Source organism: Scyliorhinus canicula, chromosome 10 (assembly GCF_902713615.1).
Source record: "Scyliorhinus canicula chromosome 10, sScyCan1.1, whole genome shotgun sequence".
NCBI classification, from domain to species: domain Eukaryota; kingdom Metazoa; phylum Chordata; class Chondrichthyes; order Carcharhiniformes; family Scyliorhinidae; genus Scyliorhinus; species Scyliorhinus canicula.
This window is the reverse complement of record NC_052155.1, coordinates 176,149,111-176,155,718: the sequence shown is the minus strand read 5'-3', so window position 1 is coordinate 176,155,718 and position 6,608 is coordinate 176,149,111.

The following is a 6,608-nucleotide window of genomic DNA, read 5'->3' as shown; positions in this document are numbered from 1 at the left end:
CGGTCACTAACGCGGAGACTGGCGGAGGCCACAGAGGTGAGATCCACCGGGCCACACCCGGAGGACCTGTCACATGTGAGTTGTTACTGCCTTACTGACTGACCCATTCCTCCCACTGACCAAATGTCCATTCTCCCACAGGTCCTCCAGCCGATGGCACCGGCTCTGGTCCATCCCGAGTGACCGTCTCGCCAACATCCCAGGAGAACACATCAGAGGGGAGCTCCATGGAAGACCCGATTGAGGTGTCACAGCTGTCATCCCCACCCTCCACCAGCGCAGATACACGCACCTCAGTGAGAAAGTTTGTCAGGCTTCTGGGCACAATCTGGTGAGCACCACACACTTGCTGATGTACATTAGGTGGAGGCAGGAACCCCTAGGTGAGACAGTAATCAGAGGTCTGATGGATCCCTGGACCCAGTTGTGTCCCAGCCTGATGCTGAGCCTCTGGAACAGGTCATCCCGGAGCTGATGGCGACATTAGGAAGCGGCCAGGGCACTCAGAGGGAGATGTCAGTGATACTCCAGCAGGTTCATAACCGCTTGGAGGAGTCCCAGAGGGTGCAGGAGATGTCACCAGCAATGCGTGGCACCGAGATCAACACTGCTAAGGTGGTAACCACAGTAGAGAGCCTGGTGCATTTTGTCGGCACCATTAGTGAGGATGTCCAAGGCGTTGTGCAGTCAGTGATGAACAGGGCTGAGGGTTTGGCCAGAATGTCCGACTCACTGGATGTCACCCAGTACCAGGCTGACCTTGATGAGGTTCTGCGGGACATCTCGCGTTTTCAGATGGGAATGACTGAGGCGCTGCGGAGCTTGTCCAGTCACTGAGGAGCATCACCAAGGGCGTCAACACGCTGGTGCGGATCATGAGGAACCACCAGGGCTGGCAGAACCTGATGATGCAGGGGCAGCCGGGGCTCAAGCCAGCTGACCCTCCATCCCACGGTGAACCCCAGGGCCCGATGGCACCGATCGGGAGGAGGGACGCTGGGTGCCAACCTGGACCCGTCCCCTGGAGGGCGACGGTGGCCACCCGCGGCCCCGGGGTTACCCCCTCTGATAAAGCCACACAGATCCCCGCTCGAGCCCTGGAATGATCCTGAGCGTAAATGTTCAGGGCTGCAGTGACCTTGGCAGTCACCAGGAGCGGCTGCCTCCTTCTCCACGTGGTGCCAACATGGCACAGGTGCCGCACTGTCTCCTTGTTGAAGTGGAGCCTCCTGTTGCATGCACTGTGCGTCCTCTGTTTGAATGACTAGCGACGCCTGTACATCCTGGACTGTTGCGGGACTTCCCCTGTGGGTCCCTCCCTGATCTGATGGGCGACCGGGTCCTCAGTGTGTGGGGTGGGGTCTGGCGGGGTTCGCTCGAGCGAGAGTGCAACGAGGCTGGAGAATCGCGCCCGATATTTCCTTTTGGAGGAGAATCTAGAACTAGAGGGTTGTGGCTTAAAAATAAGAGTTTGCTCATTTAAGACAGAGATAGAGGGGAAAAAGTGAGTCAATGGAACTCTCTTCCACAAAAGACTGCAGAGGTAGGGGGCTGGATTCTCCGTTTGGTGCAGGGGCGGAGAATCCACTTTTACGACAATGAACAAACCTTACTTGATGAAAAGCAAGCATTTTTCCATGCAATGGGAAGGAAATTCAGAGTGTAAGGGTCCTTCCTCTTTACTCCATTATTTCACCTTTCTTTTATTTTACCAGTATCATTTTCGATCCATGGCTGATCAATGGACATGTATCTTTAAATCGACAGCAGAGAGAATGGGTAGTTTATAGGAGAGAACATTCTGCTAACCTCTGCTAGTTTGAACAGGAGCTTCAAATCTTTTGGCACCTGTGAGTGCTGTATTCCCGAAGCTGCAGAGAATCTGAATGAATTAACCTACAGGAAAATCATTACAGGCTTGATAGCAAAGACCAGGGGCTGGGATTTTCCGTTTGGGTGACAAAGTCCTCACGCCGGCGTGAAAACGGTGGTGTTCTATGCCAGGATATCTGGTGGAAGATGGCAACCGAATCCCTGCTCCGGGGGGGGAGGGGGCTAGCAGCCAGGCAGCGTAGTGCTCCCAGTTTTAGCTACCGATACGGCCCGGAGCATTGCATGCGCATGGCGGCGGTCTGCAGCGGCCGCGCTGTGCTTCATGGTGGACGCAGCCTGCGGACTCGGACCACAAAAATAGCCCCCCCACTTTGGCCGCTCGTGCGCCCCGGACCATCCCACCACAGTGCCACCAGCCCTGAATAAACCTCCCCCCCCTGCACGCGGATCGGCCCACCCCCGACTGTGGAGGTGCTGGACTGAATCCGCAGCCGCCACACTGAGTTCCCGACGTGTGAGACCACACGTGCCCCACGCCGTCGGGAACTCAGCCAGTCGGGGATGGAGCATCGTGGGGTGGGCCTCGGACAATGGCCTGAGGCCATGGATATGGCTTGTGACGTACTCCTAGAGTATACCTCTTTTCAGGGGGCGGAGCATCACAAAAGCGTTGCTGCCCACGATTTTGTCATCATCAGGGATTCTCCGCCCCATCACCGAATGCAATTTTGGCGTCGTTTCAGAGAATCCAGCCCCAGAACTCTGTTGAAAGGCTGTGAATACTGTATTCTTGAAACAAAGGCCTGAATGAATGGGCAGTAAAAGCCTTGAACTGTGGCTTCACAGCACCAGGGTCCCAGGTTTGATTCCCCACTGGGTCACTATCGGTGCGGAGTCTGCACGTTCTCCCCGTGTCTGCGTGGGTTTCTTCCGGGTGCTCCGGTTTCCTCTCACAGTCCAAAGACGTGCAGGTTCGGCTGATTGGCCTTGATAAATTGCCCTTAGTGACCAAAAAAAAAGCTGAGGAGAGGTTATTGGGTTATGGGGATAGGGTGGAAGTGAGGGCTTAAGTGGGTCAGTGCAGACTTGATGGGCTGAATAGCCTCCTTCTGCACTCTATGTTCTATGTTGTAAAGCAAAGTCTGAAGAGATGTAAAGTGCTGGAAACACGCATTTGAAAGAAAGGCTCTTTTTCTCTTCTACTTATTATTTTTAAAACTCCCTTACTTCCCCTCTGTGCTTGTCTGTCTTGTCTGTGAGTGTAGAGGGTGGGGTACAATTTAAAGTGGGGAATTAGGAATTAGGTAATAGTTAACCAGTTGTTTTGCTGCATATTCCATTATAGTTCTTATTATAAATAAACAGTAATTGTGTTTAAACTGACAAACCTGGTGACTGTAATTATTGGGCAGCCAAGGGCCAAAGACCTGGGTCATTTTTCTAAGAATTATTGGTTAATTCACTTGTGTTGTGACTCTGGGTCAAATGGACCAGGAATTGACCAGGCACTAGCTCAGGTTGTTGTAACAAGGCGGAGAGACATTCCAGGTGTCATCTCAAGCATTTTCTAATGGCTGGCTTGTAAAGGAAAGACTTGCATTTCTGTGGCAGCTTTCACGTCCAAAAGATCTTGGGCTTGGTTCTTCCGCCCCGCCTGCCGCAGGTTTGCCACGGGGGGACAAGGACCATGGAAAGGTCAATTGACACAGGGCGGGAATTTCCAGTTGCCGGCCGGACGCGGCCAGAGAATTCCGCCCCATAAAGTCATTTTTGGCTAATTAAATACTTTTGAAGTGCTGTCACTGTTGCAATTTGAAAGGAAGCAGCCAATTTGCACTCAGCAAACTCCCAAAAACAGCAACGTGATAATGGTCAGACAATCTGTTTTTATGGTGTCGATTGAAAAGGACACCAGCGATAACTCCCCTTCTCTTTTTTGAAATAACGCAGTGGGATCGTATACATTCACCCATGAAGACACCTCGGTTTAACATCTCATCTGAGAGACAACACCTCTAACACTACAGCAGGTACTCAGCATTGAGTCCAAGCGTTAGTCTTGACTTTTGTGCCCAAACCCTGGAGTGGACTTGAATCCAGAGCCTTGAGACTCAACGGCAAAACAGCCACCAACTGATACATAGCCGATGCTTGACTCAAACATTGACAAAAACAACTATCCATCTTTTTGAGTTGAAATGATACATACACCTGATACAGGAAGAGACGAGGAAGGGCGGGGGGAAATATACCTCAGGAAAATATATTATTTTCCAAAAAATAATTGTTTCACCCAACAACTCAGTAGATACACGTATGGTGAGGTGTGATTCTGAACCATATCAGGTAGTTCTCAGTACTGACCCCTGGCTGATCATGTTGAATTACGTCATCTCAATGATGCTGACAGGGCGGTGCTTCCATTATCTCAGCACTCGAGGTTAACGGCAGGGTCCTCCTACCTGCTTACCGATCCAACTTAAAAATGTGCACAAGTGGATACAATGTATGGGTTTGGCTATGGCCCCCTCCAGTAGATGAATAGCTTGCAGAACACCTTGCCTACAGTCCGGTATAAACAGCATCGTTTGAGTAAAGTATTGGACGATTGTCAGCATTTATAAAAAGATATAATGGAACTGGCTTCAGGAGAAGAAAAAGGAAGTAATTTTTAGAAAGGACGTTTTTGTGAAACATACTTGGGTGGTAATATGAAAATAATCTGTGATAAGCAAATAAAATGCAGAACATGCACAATTACACTGATGAAGCATCATATTTCTGTGTATATATAAAACTGACGATGACAAAGAGGCCATTTAAAAATAATTTAAGGAACTGGGTGGTGCAGTGGCTTCCTACTGTGTACACTGGGACCTGGGCTTGAACTTGACATGGAAAAACAGATTATTTGTAGGATCAGGAATGCCAGTGAACCTCTGGATCTGGAGCCTGGTCTAGTATTTGTACAATCATAAATAATTACCTTTCACATATCCTTTCCTGTCTTTTGTCTTGCTTGGAGCTTTGTCTGTACAGTGCCAAGGAGAAATGGGGTAACGTCATGTTACAATCAGATCAGCAGAAGCTGAGAGAATTGCAAAAGGAATAGCATGATAAGGAAGAAGAGAGTGCCAAGGGGACAGAAAATAGAGGGTTCAGAGATATGGAACTGGCACTATAGACCAGAGAATGGAAATTGCCAGCATTATCCTGGCATTTCCAACAACTCAAGATTAATATCCAGCACACTACTGTGAGCATCCCAGGAGAAAAATCATAAACATCACTGGTGCCAGGCTTCTGCCAACTTGACTCACGCCACAAGATATCAAGAAACGGCTGAGCACATGGAATGCAACAAAGCCCAATACGTCCTAGTTGTAGCACTGAGGACTTGGGTTCTGGAACTGACCCACTCCCTCGCCGAGCTGCTCCAGTAAAGCTACATATACCCGACTGTGCTGAATGGGGGCCAAAGACTGCTAGAAAAGGGGGCCCAGGACTTAGACACTACTGTGGAGGCTGCTACCACTATGGAAGTTTCCTTCCGCAGCCTCACGTCATTTCCCGCAGACCCCGCGACCCCATCGTGGACCCCCGACCAACAGTCCCCCCAGGCCTGTGTTGCACGGCCCCCCAGCTACCGCGCTGCCAAAGCCAGTTACTCTGCTGCCCCAGCCAGCTACTCAGCTGCCCCAGCCTGCCATTTCTGTGGCCAAAGCCAGCACCCGCGGCAGCACTGCCCAGCCCGATTCGCGACCTGCAGCAGCTGCGGAAAGAAAGGCCACTATGCCAGAGTGTGCCTTATGAAAAGGGCCCCAGTTTTTAACTCCACTGCAGAGAGAACAAATTGCCCCCAACACCAGCGGGCCCGCGGGGCCCGAAACGCTGCGGCCTACGCCCCGACTCCGCCCCCTCCCGCCACGTGCGATCCATGGGGGCCGCCATCTTGGCAAACCCCCACCATGCGGCCGGCCACGTGCGACTCATGGGGGCCGCCATCTTCCTCGCCGCTCACCACGTGCGATCCACGGGCCCCATCTGCATCGGCATGCTCAGAAAGCTCATCTGAAGACTACGACTTCCTCGGGCACTCACCACGCGGCCCGCAACTCAACGCGGTCACCCTGGATCGATCCCGCCCCAAGGACCTACGAAGTTTGATGGCGGAGGTCCAGATCAACGGGTACAGCACGCCATGCCTCTTTGACTCCGGGAGCACCGAGAGCTTTATACACCCAGAACTGGTAAGACGCTGTTCGCTTTCTATTTTTCTGATGAGCCAAACTATCGCCCTCGCTTCGGGCTCCCATTCAGTCCAAATCCAAGGACGCACCATCGCTACACTCACAATTCGAGGTGCTAGTTATTCTAAATTTAAACTTTACGTCCTGCCCGACCTCTGCGCGCCACTCTTATTAGGCCTGGATTTCCAGTGCAACCTCAAGAGCCTCACCCTCAGCTTCGGCGGGCCCCTGCCCCCACTCACTATCTGCAGCCTCGCCACGCTGCGCATATCCCCCCCTCCGCTCTTCGCCAATCTCACTCCAGATTGCAATCCAGTAGCTACTCGCAGCAGGCGATACAGCCTACAAGATAGGGTCTTTATCCGATCGGAGGTCCGACGGCTGCTCAGTGAGGGGATCATAGAGGCCAGTAATAGTCCCTGGAGAGCTCAGGTGGTGGTCGACAAGACCGGGGAAACATTTTGCATGGTCGTCGACTATAGCCAGACCATAAATCGCTTTACGTTCCTAGACGCGTATCCCCTC